Source organism: Anomaloglossus baeobatrachus, chromosome 4 (assembly GCF_048569485.1).
Source record: "Anomaloglossus baeobatrachus isolate aAnoBae1 chromosome 4, aAnoBae1.hap1, whole genome shotgun sequence".
NCBI classification, from domain to species: domain Eukaryota; kingdom Metazoa; phylum Chordata; class Amphibia; order Anura; family Aromobatidae; genus Anomaloglossus; species Anomaloglossus baeobatrachus.
In genome coordinates this window covers 54,070,154-54,088,201 of record NC_134356.1, presented here as the reverse complement: position 1 = coordinate 54,088,201, position 18,048 = coordinate 54,070,154, and positions in this window count along the sequence as shown.

Here is an 18,048-nt window from a genome sequence, read left to right as displayed (position 1 = left end):
CAGGTTTGGACAAGGTGCTCTGCTCCTCCACATAGACCTAAGGCTCGGCGATTTTCACATTGTTGATCAGACATTTTGATACTATTCACTTGCTAAGGCTTCCGAATCGGAGTGGAAATTGAAAGATGGGAAGCAAATAGCCTCTGGAAGGATGAAGACAGGCGAATAGGTTTCTTTCTTGCAAGAAACCTTCAAGGATCATCCTGGAACCTATGACCGAACCTCATGGCTAATGAGATAAGATCATCCAGAGAAGCGGGTATATCATGACCGGCCAGTTCGTCCTTGATTCTCTCAGATAGAACTTCCCAAAATGTGGCCGCAAATGCTTGTTCATTCCATCCTAATTTAGAAGCGAGGTTGGAAAACTAAACTGCATATTATTCCACTATCAGAACTCTATGACACAAGTACAGAAGAGAGGACGAAACCAATATGACTCGAACCGGTCCTCAAAACTTTCTGGAACGCTTGCAGAAATTCCTGCATATCAGTGGTAATTAGGTCACTTATGTCCCACAGGGGATTAACCCAGCGAAAGCCTCTCCCCCGAGGTGCGACATCAGGAGCGTCACATTGGACCTGCCTGAAGAAAACTGATGGGCCAACAGCTCAAAGTTCTAAGCGCGCTGGTTCTTAAAACCTTGGCATTGTTTTGGCTCGCCATCAAAATAAAGTGGAGCAACCAGAAGAGGTCCAGATTCAGATGACCGGAGCTGGAACGTTCAGACAGAGCCGGAGATGAAGCGTTCAGGCGGGTATTCACTGACCATAAATGGGTAAGAAGTTGATTTTGCTGATCTTGCATCTGCAACATCTCACGGTACAGTTCAGACAAAAGCGAAGAAGCGGAGATAGCACAGTCCATGCCCTAAGCAAACTGTAATGCTCGCTGCTGTTGATAGTAAGGCGGAAAGCAGAAGTGGACCCACTGAAGAACAGAGGGTATCCAAACTTACCGTTTCCTGAGAAGGGCTTGAGTAAGTGTCCGACGTGAGGCAGACGCTAGGTGCCACTCACAGGGCAGTGACTGGGACTGTGGCAGCTGACCCCCAAAACGGAGGCAGACACGTGTGATAGGCAGAGCCTGGCGGACGGACGGACGGACGGTGCGCATGTTTTAAAGCTGTTTGTGTATCTAGGAGAGCTGTGTTTTTGTCAGTAGGAGAGATGTATGTGTATGTATGGCATAAAGTGTACATCAATGCAAGTTCTTTTTGCAGCAGTCTCAGTCTGCAACCCAGGGAGTGAGTCCAATTCTTAAAAAAAGACAGGCCGTGGGGTTATCATTTACTTTACATAAATTATCAGCAAATTGATGAAATTATACCTATCAAAAAAAAAATTAACAGCCTCCTCCATAACCCCTCTAGCTGTCCTATCCATCGCCAAGATAAGTGTGTCTTATACCATTCCAGGTAGAAGTAATATTCAATCAATTTGCTCCGAATTTAGACAAAGTAGCTGGAAGGTTTATCAAGCAAACTGTACATGTGAGAGATCTGCCTACTTTAACAGCTGAAACATGTATTTATTAAACTTATTTTTTTTATTTGCCTGAACAATACTACTTCTTTATTTTAGTAGGTAATAGTACATAATGAGGTGGTCTTCCCCTATAAGATCCATCTTTCTCTTAGACTAAGTAGCATTGATGGTATTTATTGGACCCCAGATGCTTAAAGGGACCCTGTCAGGTAATTTATGTGTTCTAACCTGGTAGCAGTGTGATGTGTGGCCTAGTAACCCCTTCCTACCCATCCATGTTTTGTAATATTGTGTAATATGAATGTATAAAAATGTGTTTATTACTTATATGTTCTGTATGTAAATAAGCAGGGGCTCTAGCCCACTGAGCGTCGCATCGCCCTGTGGGCGTTTGCATATTTTCCATGGAAGAGAACGCTGATAGCATCCTTCCTGGTGAATGAAACAACTATTTACTTCCTCCTTCCCTACATTGATCTTTCTGATTAATGCGGTGGAGGAAAAAAAAGATAGCAGGACCTGCATGGATGCTGCACTTTCTTTAAAGCTGTAGGTACTTTCAGGTCATGTAATCAGTGACATACCTGGAAGGAATTTCAAAATATGGTAATATATACATTGATTGTGCATATTTATGACATAATTACTATGATTTTGAACATGATAAAATCTATAAGAGGAACTGCTGTCGCCGAGGGTGATCCCTTTTACCGAGCCAAGGGAAAAGGCTTCCGGCCCTAAAGAACAGGTTTGGACGAGGTGCTCTGCTCCTCCACATAGACCTAAGGCTCGGCGATTTTCACATTGTTGATCAGACATTTTGATACTATTCACTTGCTAAGGCTTCCGAATCGGAGTGGAAATTGAAAGATGGGAAGCAAATAGCCTCTGGAAGAATGAAGACAGGCGAATAGGTTTCTTTCTTGCAAGAAACCTTCAAGGATCATCCTGGAACCTATGACCGAACCTCATGGCTAATGAGATAAGATCATCCAGAGAAGCGGGTATATCATGACCGGCCAGTTCGTCCTTGATTCTCTCAGATAGAACTTCCCAAAATGCGGCCGCAAATGCTTGTTCATTCCATCCTAATTTAGAAGCGAGGTTGGAAAACTAAACTGCATATTATTCCACTATCAGAACTCTATGACACAAGTACAGAAGAGAGGACGAAACCAATATGACTCGAACCGGTCCTCAAAACTTTCTGGAACGCTTGCAGAAATTCCTGCATATCAGTGGTAATTAGGTCACTTATGTCCCACAGGGGATTAACCCAGCGAAAGCCTCTCCCCCGAGGTGCGACATCAGGAGCGTCACATTGGACCTGCCTGAAGAAAACTGATGGGCCAACAGCTCAAAGTTCTAAGCGCGCTGGTTCTTAAAACCTTGGCATTGTTTTGGCTCGCCATCAAAATAAAGTGGAGCAACCAGAAGAGGTCCAGATTCAGACGACCGGAGCTGGAACGTTCAGACAGAGTCGGAGATGAAGCGTTCAGGCGGGTATTCACTGACCATAAATGGGTAAGAAGTTGATTTTGCTGATCTTGCATCTGCAACATCTCACGGTACAGTTCAGACAAAAGCGAAGAAGCGGAGATAGCACAGTCCATGCCCTAAGCAAACTGTAATGCTCGCTGCTGTTGATAGTAAGGCGGAAAGCAGAAGTGGACCCACTGAAGAACAGAGGGTATCCAAACTTACCGTTTCCTGAGAAGGGCTTGAGTAAGTGTCCGACGTGAGGCAGACGCTAGGTGCCACTCACAGGGCAGTGACTGGGACTGTGGCAGCTGACCCCCAAAACGGAGGCAGACACATGTGATAGGCAGAGCCTGGCGGACGGACGGACGGACGGTGCGCATGTTTTAAAGCTGTTTGTGTATCTAGGAGAGCTGTGTTTTTGTCAGTAGGAGAGCTGTATGTGTATGTATGGCATAAAGTGTACATCAATGCAAGTTCTTTTTGCAGCAGTCTCAGTCTGCAACCCAGGGAGTGAGTCCAATTCTTAAAAAAAGACAGGCCGTGGGGTTATCATTTACTTTACATAAATTATCAGCAAATTGATGAAATTACACCTATCAAAAAAAAAATTAACAGCCTCCTCCATAACCCCTCTAGCTGTCCTATCCATCGCCAAGATAAGTGTGTCTTATACCATTCCAGGTAGAAGTAATATTCAATCAATTTGCTCCTAATTTAGACAAAGTAGCTGGAAGGTTTATCAAGCAAACTGTACATGTGAGAGATCTGCCTACTTTATAACAGCTGAAACATGTATTTATTAAACTTATTTTTTTTATTTGCCTGAACAATACTACTTCTTTATTTTAGTAGGTAATAGTACATAATGAGGTGGTCTTCCCCTATAAGATCCATCTTTCTCTTAGACTAAGTAGCATTAATGGTATTTATTGGACCCCAGATACTTAAAGGGACCCTGTCAGGTAATTTGTGTTCTAACCTGGTAGCAGTATGATGTGTGGCCTAGTAACCCCTTCCTACCCATCCATGTTTTGTAATATTGTGTAATATGAATGTATAAAAATGTGTTTATTACTTATATGTTCTGTTCGTCCTTGATTCTCTCAGATAGAACTTCCCAAAATGCGGCCGCAAATGCTTGTTCATTCCATCCTAATTTAGAAGCGAGGTTGGAAAACTAAACTGCATATTATTCCACTATCAGAACTCTATGACACAAGTACAGAAGAGAGGACGAAACCAATATGACTCGAACCGGTCCTCAAAACTTTCTGGAACGCTTGCAGAAATTCGTGCATATCAGTGGTAATTAGGTCACTTATGTCCCACAGGGGATTAACCCAGCGAAAGCCTCTCCCCCGAGGTGCGACATCAGGAGCGTCACATTGGACCTGCCTGAAGAAAACTGATGGGCCAACAGCTCAAAGTTCTAAGCGCGCTGGTTCTTAAAACCTTGGCATTGTTTTGGCTCGCCATCAAAATAAAGTGGAGCAACCAGAAGAGGTCCAGATTCCGACGACCGGAGCTGGAACGTTCAGACGGAGCCGGAGATGAAGCGTTCAGGTGGGTATTCACTGACCATAAATGGGTAAGAAGTTGATTTTGCTGATCTTGCATCTGCAACATCTCACGGTACAGTTCAGACAAAAGCGAAGAAGCGGAGATAGCACAGTCCATGCCCTAAGCAAACTGTAATGCTCGCTGCTGTTGATAGTAAGGCGGAAAGCAGAAGTGGACCCACTGAAGAACAGAGGGTATCCAAACTTACCATGTCCTGAGAAGGGCTTGAGTAAGTGTCCGACGTGAGGCAGACGCTAGGTGCCACTCCCAAGGCAGTGACTGGGACTGTGGCAGCTGACCCCCAAAACGGAGGCAGACACATGTGATAGGCAGAGCCTGATGGACGGACGGACGGACGGTGTGCATGTTTTAAAGCTGTTTGTGTATCTAGGAGAGCTGTGTTTTTGTCAGTAGGAGAGCTGTATGTGTATGTATGGCATAAAGTGTACATCAATGCAAGTTCTTTTTGCAGCAGTCTCAGTCTGCAACCCAGGGAGTGAGTCCAATTCTTAAAAAAAGACAGGCCGTGGGGTTATCATTTACTTTACATAAATTATCAGCAAATTGATGAAATTACACCTATCAAAAAAAAAATTAACAGCCTCCTCCATAACCCCTCTAGCTGTCCTATCCATCGCCAAGATAAGTGTGTCTTATACCATTCCAGGTAGAAGTAATATTCAATCAATTTGCTCCTAATTTAGACAAAGTAGCTGGAAGGTTTATCAAGCAAACTGTACATGTGAGAGATCTGCCTACTTTATAACAGCTGAAACATGTATTTATTAAACTTATTTTTTTTATTTGCCTGAACAATACTTCTTTATTTTAGTAGGTAATAGTACATAATGAGGTGGTCTTCCCCTATAAGATCCATCTTTCTCTTAGACTAAGTAGCATTGATGGTATTTATTGGACCCCAGATACTTAAAGGGACCCTGTCAGGTAATTTATGTGTTCTAACCTGGTAGCAGTGTGATGTGTGGCCTAGTAACCCCTTCCTACCCATCCATGTTTTGTAATATTGTGTAATATGAATGTATAAAAATGTGTTTATTACTTATATGTTCTGTATGTAAATGAGCAGGGGCTCTAGCCCCCTGGGCGTCGCATCGCCCTGTGGGCGTTTGCATATTTTCCATGGAGGAGAATGCTGATAGCATCCTTCCTGGTGAATGAAACAACTATTTTCTTCCTCCTTCCCTACATTGATCTATCTGATTAATGCGGTGGAGGAAAAAAAAGATAGCAGGACCTGCATGGATGCTGCACTTTCTTTAAAGCTGTAGGTACTTTCAGGTCATGTAATCAGTGACATACCTGGAAGGAATTTCAAAATATGGTAATATATACATTGATTGTGCATATTTATGACATAATTACTATGATTTTGAACATGATAAAATCTATAAGAGGAACTGCTGTCGCCGAGGGTGATCCCTTTTACCGAGCCAAGGGAAAAGGCTTCCGGCCCCAAAGGACAGGTTTGGACGAGGTGCTCTGCTCCTCCACATAGACCTAAGGCTCGGCGATTTTCACATTGTTGATCAGACATTTTGATACTATTCACTTGCTAAGGCTTCCGAATCGGAGCGGAAATTGAAAGATGGGAAGCAAATAGCCTCTGGAAGGATGAAGACAGGCGAATAGGTTTCTTTCTTGCAAGAAACCTTCAAGGATCATCCTGGAACCTATGACCGAACCTCATGGCTAATGAGATAAGATCATCCAGAGAAGCGGGTATATCATGACCGGCCAGTTCGTCCTTGATTCTCTCAGATAGAACTTCCCAAAATGTGGCCGCAAATGCTTGTTCATTCCATCCTAATTTAGAAGCGAGGTTGGAAAACTAAACTGCATATTATTCCACTATCAGAACTCTATGACACAAGTACAGAAGAGAGGACAAAACCAATATGACTCGAACCGGTCCACAAAACTTTCTGGAACGCTTGCAGAAATTCCTGCATATCAGTGGTAATTAGGTCACTTATGTCCCACAGGGGATTAACCCAGCGAAAGCCTCTCCCCCGAGGTGCGACATCAGGAGCGTCACATTGGACCTGCCTGAAGAAAACTGATGGGCCAACAGCTCAAAGTTCTAAGCGCGCTGGTTCTTAAAACCTTGGCATTGTTTTGGCTCGCCATCAAAATAAAGTGGAGCAACCAGAAGAGGTCCAGATTCAGACGACCGGAGCTGGAACGTTCAGACGGAGCCGGAGATGAAGCGTTCAGGCGGGTATTCACTGACCATAAATGGGTAAGAAGTTGATTTTGCTGATCTTGCATCTGCAACATCTCACGGTACAGTTCAGACAAAAGCGAAGAAGCGGAGATAGTACAGTCCATGCCCTAAGCAAACTGTAATGCTCGCTGCTGTTGATAGTAAGGCGGATAGCAGAAGTGGACCCACTGAAGAACAGAGGGTATCCAAACTTACCGTTTCCTGAGAAGGGCTTGACTAAGTGTCCGACGTGAGGCAGACGCTAGGTGCCACTCACAGGGCAGTGACTGGGACTGTGGCAGCTGACCCCCAAAACGGAGGCAGACACATGTGATAGGCAGAGACTGACGGACGGACGGTGCGCATGTTTTAAAGCTGTTTGTGTATCTAGGAGAGCTGTGTTTTTGTCAGTAGGAGAGCTGTATGTGTATGTATGGCATAAAGTGTACATCAATGCAAGTTCTTTTTGCAGCAGTCTCAGTCTGCAACCCAGGGAGGGAGTCCAATTCTTAAAAAAAGACAGACCGTGGGGTTATCATTTACTTTACATAAATTATCAGCAAATTGATGAAATTACACCTATCAAAAAAAAAATTAACAGCCTCCTCCATAACCCCTCTAGCTGTCCTATCCATCGCCAAGATAAGTGTGTCTTATACCATTCCAGGTAGAAGTAATATTCAATCAATTTGCTCCTAATTTAGACAAAGTAGCTGGAAGGTTTATCAAGCAAACTGTACATGTGAGAGATCTGCCTACTTTATAACAGCTGAAACATGTATTTATTAAACTTATTTTTTTTATTTGCCTGAACAATACTACTTCTTTATTTTAGTAGGTAATAGTACATAATGAGGTGGTCTTCCCCTATAAGATCCATCTTTCTCTTAGACTAAGTAGCATTGATGGTATTTATTGGACCCCAGATACTTAAAGGGACCCTGTCAGGTAATTTATGTGTTCTAACCTGGTAGCAGTATGATGTGTGGCCTAGTAACCCCTTCCTACCCATCCATGTTTTGTAATATTGTGTAATATGAATGTATAAAAATGTGTTTATTACTTATATGTTCTGTATGTAAATAAGCAGGGGCTCTAGCCCCCTGGGCGTCGCATCGCCCTGTGGGCGTTTGCATATTTTCCATGGAAGAGAACGCTGATAGCATCCTTCCTGGTGAATGAAACAACTATTTACTTCCTCCTTCCCTACATTGATCTATCTGATTAATGCGGTGGAGGAAAAAAAAGATAGCAGGACCTGCATGGATGCTGCACTTTCTTTAAAGCTGTAGGTACTTTCAGGTCATGTAATCAGTGACATACCTGGAAGGAATTTCAAAATATGGTAATATATACATTGGTTGTGCATATTTATGACATAATTACTATGATTTTGAACATGATAAAATCTATAAGAGGAACTGCTGTCGCCGAGGGTGATCCCTTTTACCGAGCCAAGGGAAAAGGCTTCCGGCCCCAAAGAACAGGTTTGGACGAGGTGCTCTGCTCCTCCACATAGACCTAAGGCTCGGCGATTTTCACATTGTTGATCAGACATTTTGATACTATTCACTTGTTAAGGCTTCCGAATCGGAGTGGAAATTGAAAGATGGGAAGCAAATAGCCTCTGGAAGGATGAAGACAGGCGAATAGGTTTCTTTCTTGCAAGAAACCTTCAAGGATCATCCTGGAACCTATGACCGAACCTCATGGCTAATGAGATAAGATCATCCAGAGAAGCGGGTATATCATGACCGGCCAGTTCGTCCTTGATTCTCTCAGATAGAACTTCCCAAAATGCGGCCGCAAATGCTGGTTCATTCCATCCTAATTTAGAAGCGAGGTTGGAAAACTAAACTGCATATTATTCCACTATCAGAACTCTATGACACAAGTACAGAAGAGAGGACGAAACCAATAGGACTCGAACCGGTCCTCAAAACTTTCTGGAACGCTTGCAGAAATTCCTGCATATCAGTGGTAATTAGGTCACTTATGTCCCACAGGGGATTAACCCAGCAAAAGCCTCTCCCCCGAGGTGCGACATCAGGAGCGTCACATTGGACCTGCCTGAAGAAAACTGATGGGCCAACAGCTCAAAGTTCTAAGCGCGCTGGTTCTTAAAACCTTGGCATTGTTTTGGCTCGCCATCAAAAAAAAGTGGAGCAACCAGAAGAGGTCCAGATTCAGACGACCGGAGCTGGAACGTTCAGACGGAGCCGGAGATGAAGCGTTCAGGCGGGTATTCACTGACCATAAATGGGTAAGAAGTTGATTTTGCTGATCTTGCATCTGCAACATCTCACGGTACAGTTCAGACAAAAGCGAAGAAGCGGAGATAGCACAGTCCATGCCCTAAGCAAACTGTAATGCTCGCTGCTGTTGATAGTAAGGCGGAAAGCAGAAGTGGACCCACTGAAGAACAGAGGGTATCCAAACTTACCGTTTCCTGAGAAGGGCTTGAGTAAGTGTCCGACGTGAGGCAGACGCTAGGTGCCACTCCCAGGGCAGTGACTGGGACTGTGGCAGCTGACCCCCAAAACGGAGGCGGACACATGTGATAGGCAGAGCCTGACGGACGGACGGACGGACGGTGTGCATGTTTTAAAGCTGTTTGTGTATCTAGGAGAGCTGTGTTTTTGTCAGTAGGAGAGCTGTATGTGTATGTATGGCATAAAGTGTACATCAATGCAAGTTCTTTTTGCAGCAGTCTCAGTCTGCAACCCAGGGAGTGAGTCCAATTCTTAAAAAAAGACAGGCCGTGGGGTTATCATTTACTTTACATAAATTATCAGCAAATTGATGAAATTACACCTATCAAAAAAAAAATTAACAGCCTCCTCCATAACCCCTCTAGCTGTCCTATCCATCGCCAAGATAAGTGTGTCTTATACCATTCCAGGTAGAAGTAATATTCAATCAATTTGCTCCTAATTTAGACAAAGTAGCTGGAAGGTTTATCAAGCAAACTGTACATGTGAGAGATCTGCCTACTTTATAACAGCTGAAACATGTATTTATTAAACTTATTTTTTTTATTTGCCTGAACAATACTACTTCTTTATTTTAGTAGGTAATAGTACGTAATGACGTGGTCTTCCCCTATAAGATCCATCTTTCTCTTAGACTAAGTAGCATTGATGGTATTTATTGGACCCCAGATACTTAAAGGGACCCTGTCAGGTAATTTATGTGTTCTAACCTGGTAGCAGTGTGATGTGTGGCCTAGTAACCCCTTCCTACCCATCCATGTTTTGTAATATTGTGTAATATGAATGTATAAAAATGTGTTTATTACTTATATGTTCTGTATGTAAATAAGCAGGGGCTCTAGCCCCCTGGGCGTCGCATCGCCCTGTGGGCGTTTGCATATTTTCCATGGAGGAGAATGCTGATAGCATCCTTCCTGGTGAATGAAACAACTATTTTCTTCCTCCTTCCCTACATTGATCTATCTGATTAATGCGGTGGAGGAAAAAAAAGATAGCAGGACCTGCATGGATGCTGCACTTTCTTTAAAGCTGTAGGTACTTTCAGGTCATGTAATCAGTGACATACCTGGAAGGAATTTCAAAATATGGTAATATATACATTGATTGTGCATATTTATGACATAATTACTATGATTTTGAACATGATAAAATCTATAAGAGGAACTGCTGTCGCCGAGGGTGATCCCTTTTACCGAGCCAAGGGAAAAGGCTTCCGGCCCCAAAGGACAGGTTTGGACGAGGTGCTATGCTCCTCCACATAGACCTAAGGCTCGGCGATTTTCACATTGTTGATCAGACATTTTGATACTATTCACTTGCTAAGGCTTCCGAATCGGAGCGGAAATTGAAAGATGGGAAGCAAATAGCCTCTGGAAGGATGAAGACAGGCGAATAGGTTTCTTTCTTGCAAGAAACCTTCAAGGATCATCCTGGAACCTATGACCGTACCTCATGGCTAATGAGATAAGATCATCCAGAGAAGCGGGTATATCATGACCGGCCAGTTCGTCCTTGATTCTCTCAGATAGAACTTCCCAAAATGCAGCCGCAAATGCTTGTTCATTCCATCCTAATTTAGAAGCGAGGTTGGAAAACTGAACTGCATATTATTCCACTATCAGAACTCTATGGCACAAGTACAGAAGAGAGGATGAAACCAATATGACTCGAACCGGTCCTCAAAACTTTCTGGAACGCTTGCAGAAATTCCTGCATATCAGTGGTAATTAGGTCACTTATGTCCCACAGGGGATTAACCCAGCAAAAGCCTCTCCCCCGAGGTGCGACATCAGGAGCGTCACATTGGACCTGCCTGAAGAAAACTGATGGGCCAACAGCTCAAAGTTCTAAGCACGCTGGTTCTTAAAACCTTGGCATTGTTTTGGCTCGCCATCAAAATAAAGTGGAGCAACCAGAAGAGGTCCAGATTCAGACGACCGGAGCTGGAACGTTCAGACGGAGCCGGAGATGAAGCGTTCAGGCGGGTATTCACTGACCATAAATGGGTAAGAAGTTGATTTTGCTGATCTTGCATCTGCAACATCTCACGGTACAGTTCAGACAAAAGCGAAGAAGCGGAGATAGCACAGTCCATGCCCTAAGCAAACTGTAATGCTCGCTGCTGTTGATAGTAAGGCGGAAAGCAGAAGTGGACCCACTGAAGAACAGAGGGTATCCAAACTTACCGTTTCCTGAGAAGGGCTTGAGTAAGTGTCCGACGTGAGGCAGACGCTAGGTGCCACTCCCAGGGCAGTGACTGGGACTGTGGCAGCTGACCCCCAAAACGGAGGCGGACACATGTGATAGGCAGAGCCTGACGGACGGACGGACGGTGTGCATGTTTTAAAGCTGTTTGTGTATCTAGGAGAGCTGTGTTTTTGTCAGTAGGAGAGCTGTATGTGTATGTATGGCATAAAGTGTACATCAATGCAAGTTCTTTTTGCAGCAGTCTCAGTCTGCAACCCAGGGAGTGAGTCCAATTCTTAAAAAAAGACAGGCCGTGGGGTTATCATTTACTTTACATAAATTATCAGCAAATTGATGAAATTACACCTATCAAAAAAAAAATTAACAGCCTCCTCCATAACCCCTCTAGTTGTCCTATCCATCGCCAAGATAAGTGTGTCTTATACCATTCCAGGTAGAAGTAATATTCAATCAATTTGCTCCTAATTTAGACAAAGTAGCTGGAAGGTTTATCAAGCAAACTGTACATGTGAGAGATCTGCCTACTTTATAACAGCTGAAACATGTATTTATTAAACTTATTTTTTTTATTTGCCTGAACAATACTACTTCTTTATTTTAGTAGGTAATAGTACATAATGAGGTGGTCTTCCCCTATAAGATCCATCTTTCTCTTAGACTAAGTAGCATTGATGGTATTTATTGGACCCCAGATACTTAAAGGGACCCTGTCAGGTAATTTATGTGTTCTAACCTGGTAGCAGTGTGATGTGTGGCCTAGTAACCCCTTCCTACCCATCCATGTTTTGTAATATTGTGTAATATGAATGTATAAAAATGTGTTTATTACTTATATGTTCTGTATGTAAATAAGCAGGGGCTCTAGCCCCCTGGGCATCGCATCGCCCTGTGGGCGTTTGCATATTTTCCATGGAGGAGAATGCTGATAGCATCCTTCCTGGTGAATGAAACAACTATTTTCTTCCTCCTTCCCTACATTGATCTATCTGATTAATGCGGTGGAGGAAAAAAAAGATAGCAGGACCTGCATGGATGCTGCACTTTCTTTAAAGCTGTAGGTACTTTCAGGTCATGTAATCAGTGACATACCTGGAAGGAATTTCAAAATATGGTAATATATACATTGATTGTGCATATTTATGACATAATTACTATGATTTTGAACATGATAAAATCTATAAGAGGAACTGCTGTCGCCGAGGGTGATCCCTTTTACCGAGCCAAGGGAAAAGGCTTCCGGCCCCAAAGGACAGGTTTGGACGAGGTGCTCTGCTCCTCCACATAGACCTAAGGCTCGGCGATTTTCACATTGTTGATCAGACATTTTGATACTATTCACTTGCTAAGGCTTCCGAATCGGAGCGGAAATTGAAAGATGGGAAGCAAATAGCCTCTGGAAGGATGAAGACAGGCGAATAGGTTTCTTTCTTGCAAGAAACCTTCACGGATCATCCTGGAACCTATGACCGAACCTCATGGCTAATGAGATAAGATCATCCAGAGAAGCGGGTATATCATGACCGGCCAGTTCGTCCTTGATTCTCTCAGATAGAACTTCCCAAAATGCAGCCGCAAATGCTTGTTCATTCCATCCTAATTTAGAAGCGAGGTTGGAAAACTGAACTGCATATTATTCCACTATCAGAACTCTATGACACAAGTACAGAAGAGAGGATGAAACCAATATGACTCGAACCGGTCCTCAAAACTTTCTGGAACGCTTGCAGAAATTCCTGCATATCAGTGGTAATTAGGTCACTTATGTCCCACAGGGGATTAACCCAAGCAAAAGCCTCTCCCCCGAGGTGCGACATCAGGAGCGTCACATTGTACCAGCCTGAAGAAAACTGATGGGCCAACAGCTCAAAGTTCTAAGCGCGCTGGTTCTTAAAACCTTGGCATTGTTTTGGCTCGCCATCAAAATAAGGTGGAGCAACCAGAAGAGGTCCAGATTCAGACGACCAGAGCTGGAACGTTCAGACGGAGCCGGAGATGGAGCGTTCAGGCGGGCATTCACTGACCATAAATGGGTAAGAAGTTGATTTTGCTGATCTCGCATCTGCAAAATCTCACGGTACAGTTCAGACAAAAGCGAAGAAGCGGAGATAGCACAGTCCATGCCCTAAGCAAACTGTAATGCTCGCTGCTGTTGATAGTAAGGCGGAAAGCAGAAGTAGACCCACTGAAGAACAGAGGGTATCCAAACTTACCGTTTCCTGAGAAGGGCTTGAGTAAGTGTCCGACGTGAGGCAGACGCTAGGTGCCACTCCCAGGGCAGTGACTGGGACTGTGGCAGCTGACCCCCAAAACGGAGGCGGACACATGTGATAGGCAGAGCCTAACTGACGGACGGACGGTGTGCATGTTTTAAAGCTGTTTGTGTATCTAGGAGAGCTGTGTTTTTGTCAGTAGGAGAGCTGTATGTGTATGTATGGCATAAAGTGTACATCAATGCAAGTTCTTTTTGCAGCAGTTTCAGTCTGCAACCCAGGGAGTGAGTCCAATTCTTAAAAAAAGACAGGCCGTGGGGTTATCATTTACTTTACATAAATTATTAGCAAATTGATGAAATTACACCTATCAAAAAAAAAATTAACAGCCTCCTCCATAACCCCTCTAGCTGTCCTATCCACCGCCAAGATAAGTGTGTCTTATACCATTCCAGGTAGAAGTAATATTCAATCAATTTGCTCCTAATTTAGACAAAGTAGCTGGAAGGTTTATCAAGCAAACTGTACATGTGAGAGATCTGCCTACTTTATAACAGCTGAAACATGTATTTATTAAACTTATTTTTTTTATTTGCCTGAACAATACTACTTCTTTATTTTAGTAGGTAATAGTACATAATGAGGTGGTCTTCCCCTATAAGATCCATCTTTCTCTTAGACTAAGTAGCATTGATGGTATTTATTGGACCCCAGATACTTAAAGGGACCCTGTCAGGTAATTTATGTGTTCTAACCTGGTAGCAGTGTGATGTGTGGCCTAGTAACCCCTTCCTACCCATCCATGTTTTGTAATATTGTGTAATATGAATGTATAAAAATGTGTTTATTACTTATATGTTCTGTATGTAAATAAGCAGGGGCTCTAGCCCCCTGGGCATCGCATCGCCCTGTGGGCGTTTGCATATTTTCCATGGAGGAGAATGCTGATAGCATCCTTCCTGGTGAATGAAACAACTATTTTCTTCCTCCTTCCCTACATTGATCTATCTGATTAATGCGGTGGAGGAAAAAAAAGATAGCAGGACCTGCATGGATGCTGCACTTTCTTTAAAGCTGTAGGTACTTTCAGGTCATGTAATCAGTGACATACCTGGAAGGAATTTCAAAATATGGTAATATATACATTGATTGTGCATATTTATGACATAATTACTATGATTTTGAACATGATAAAATCTATAAAAGGAACTGCTGTCGCCGAGGGTGATCCCTTTTACCGAGCCAAGGGAAAAGGCTTCCGGCCCCAAAGGACAGGTTTGGACGAGGTGCTCTGCTCCTCCACATAGACCTAAGGCTCGGCGATTTTCACATTGTTGATCAGACATTTTGATACCATTCACTTGGTAAGGCTTCCGAATCGGAGCGGAAATTGAAAGATGGGAAGCAAATAGCCTCTGGAAGGATGAAGACAGGCGAATAGGTTTCTTTCTTCAAAGAAACCTTCAAGGATCATCCTGGAACCTATGACCGAACCTCATGGCTAATGAGATAAGATCATCCAGAGAAGCGGGTATATCATGACCGGCCAATTCGTCCTTGATTCTCTCAGATAGAACTTCCCAAAATGCGGCCGCAAATGCTTGTTCATTCCATCCTAATTTAGAAGCGAGTTGGAAAACTGAACTGCATATTATTCCACTATCAGAACTCTATGACACAAGTACAGAAGAGAGGACGAAACCAATATGACTCGAACCGGTCCTCAAAACTTTCTGGAACGCTTGCAGAAATTCCTGCATATCAGTGGTAATTAGGTCACTTATGTCCCACAGGGGATTAACCCAAGCGAAAGCCTTTCCCCCGAGGTGCAACATCAGGAGCGTCCCATTGGACCTGCCTGAAGAAAACTGATGGGCCAACAGCTCAAAGTTCTAAGCGCGCTGGTTCTTAAAACCTTGGCATTGTTTTGGCTCGCCATCAAAATAAGGTGGAGCAACCAGAAGAGGTCCAGATTCAGACGACCGGAGCTGGAACGTTCAGACGGAGCCGGAGATGAAGCGTTCAGGCGGGCATTCACTGACCATAAATGGGTAAGAAGTTGATTTTGCTGATCTCGCATCTGCAACATCTCACGGTACAGTTCAGACAAAAGCAAAGAAGCGGAGATAGCACAGTCCATGCCCTAAGCAAACTGTAATGCTCGCTGCTGTTGATAGTAAGGCGGAAAGCAGAAGTGGACCCACTGAAGAACAGAGGGTATCCAAACTTACCGTTTCCTGAGAAGGGCTTGAGTAAGTGTCCGACGTGAGGCAGACGCTAGGTGCCACTCCCAGGGCAGTGACTGGGACTGTGGCAGCTGACCCCCAAAACGGAGGCGGACACATGTGATAGGCAGAGCCTAACTGACGGACGGACGGTGTGCATGTTTTAAAGCTGTTTGTGTATCTAGGAGAGCTGTGTTTTTGTCAGTAGGAGAGCTGTATGTGTATGTATGGCATAAAGTGTACATCAATGCAAGTTCTTTTTGCAGCAGTTTCAGTCTGCAACCCAGGGAGTGAGTCCAATTCTTAAAAAAAGACAGGCCGTGGGGTTATCATTTACTTTACATAAATTATCAGCAAATTGATGAAATTACACCTATCAAAAAAAATTAACAGCCTCCTCCATAACCCCTCTAGCTGTCCTATCCATCGCCAAGATAAGTGTGTCTTATACCAGTCCAGGTAGAAGTAATATTCAATCAATTTGCTCCTAATTTAGACAAAGTAGCTGGAAGGTTTATCAAGCAAACTGTACATGTGAGAGATCTGCCTACTTTATAACAGCTGAAACATGTATTTATTAAACTTATTTTTTTTATTTGCCTGAACAATACTACTTCTTTATTTTAGTAGGTAATAGTACGTAATGACGTGGTCTTCCCCTATAAGATCCATCTTTCTCTTAGACTAAGTAGCATTGATGGTATTCATTGGACCCCAGATACTTAAAGGGACCCTGTCAGGTAATTTATGTGTTCTAACCTGGTAGCAGTGTGATGTGTGGCCTAGTAACCCCTTCCTACCCATCCATGTTTTGTAATATTGTGTAATATGAATGTATAAAAATGTGTTTATTACTTATATGTTCTGTATGTAAATAAGCAGGGGCTCTAGCCCCCTGGGCGTCGCATCGCCCTGTGGGCGTTTGCATATTTTCCATGGAGGAGAATGCTGATAGCATCCTTCCTGGTGAATGAAACAACTATTTTCTTCCTCCTTCCCTACATTGATCTATCTGATTAATGCGGTGGAGGAAAAAAAAGATAGCAGGACCTGCATGGATGCTGCACTTTCTTTAAAGCTGTAGGTACTTTCAGGTCATGTAATCAGTGACATACCTGGAAGGAATTTCAAAATATGGTAATATATACATTGATTGTGCATATTTATGACATAATTACTATGATTTTGAACATGATAAAATCTATAAGAGGAACTGCTGTCGCCGAGGGTGATCCCTTTTACCGAGCCAAGGGAAAAGGCTTCCGGCCCCAAAGGACAGGTTTGGACGAGGTGCTATGCTCCTCCACATAGACCTAAGGCTCGGCGATTTTCACATTGTTGATCAGACATTTTGATACTATTCACTTGCTAAGGCTTCCGAATCGGAGCGGAAATTGAAAGATGGGAAGCAAATAGCCTCTGGAAGGATGAAGACAGGCGAATAGGTTTCTTTCTTGCAAGAAACCTTCAAGGATCATCCTGGAACCTATGACCGTACCTCATGGCTAATGAGATAAGATCATCCAGAGAAGCGGGTATGTCATGACCGGCCAGTTCGTCCTTGATTCTCTCAGATAGAACTTCCCAAAATGCAGCCGCAAATGCTTGTTCATTCCATCCTAATTTAGAAGCGAGGTTGGAAAACTGAACTGCATATTATTCCACTATCAGAACTCTATGACACAAGTACAGAAGAGAGGATGAAACCAATATGACTCGAACCGGTCCTCAAAACTTTCTGGAACGCTTGCAGAAATTCCTGCATATCAGTGGTAATTAGGTCACTTATGTCCCACAGGGGATTAACCCAGCAAAAGAATCTCCCCCGAGGTGCGACATCAGGAGCGTCACATTGGACCTGCCTGAAGAAAACTGATGGGCCAACAGCTCAAAGTTCTAAGCACGCTGGTTCTTAAAACCTTGGCATTGTTTTGGCTCGCCATCAAAATAAAGTGGAGCAACCAGAAGAGGTCCAGATTCAGACGACCGGAGCTGGAACGTTCAGACGGAGCCGGAGATGAAGCGTTCAGGCGGGTATTCACTGACCATAAATGGGTAAGAAGTTGATTTTGCTGATCTTGCATCTGCAACATCTCACGGTACAGTTCAGACAAAAGCGAAGAAGCGGAGATAGCACAGTCCATGCCCTAAGCAAACTG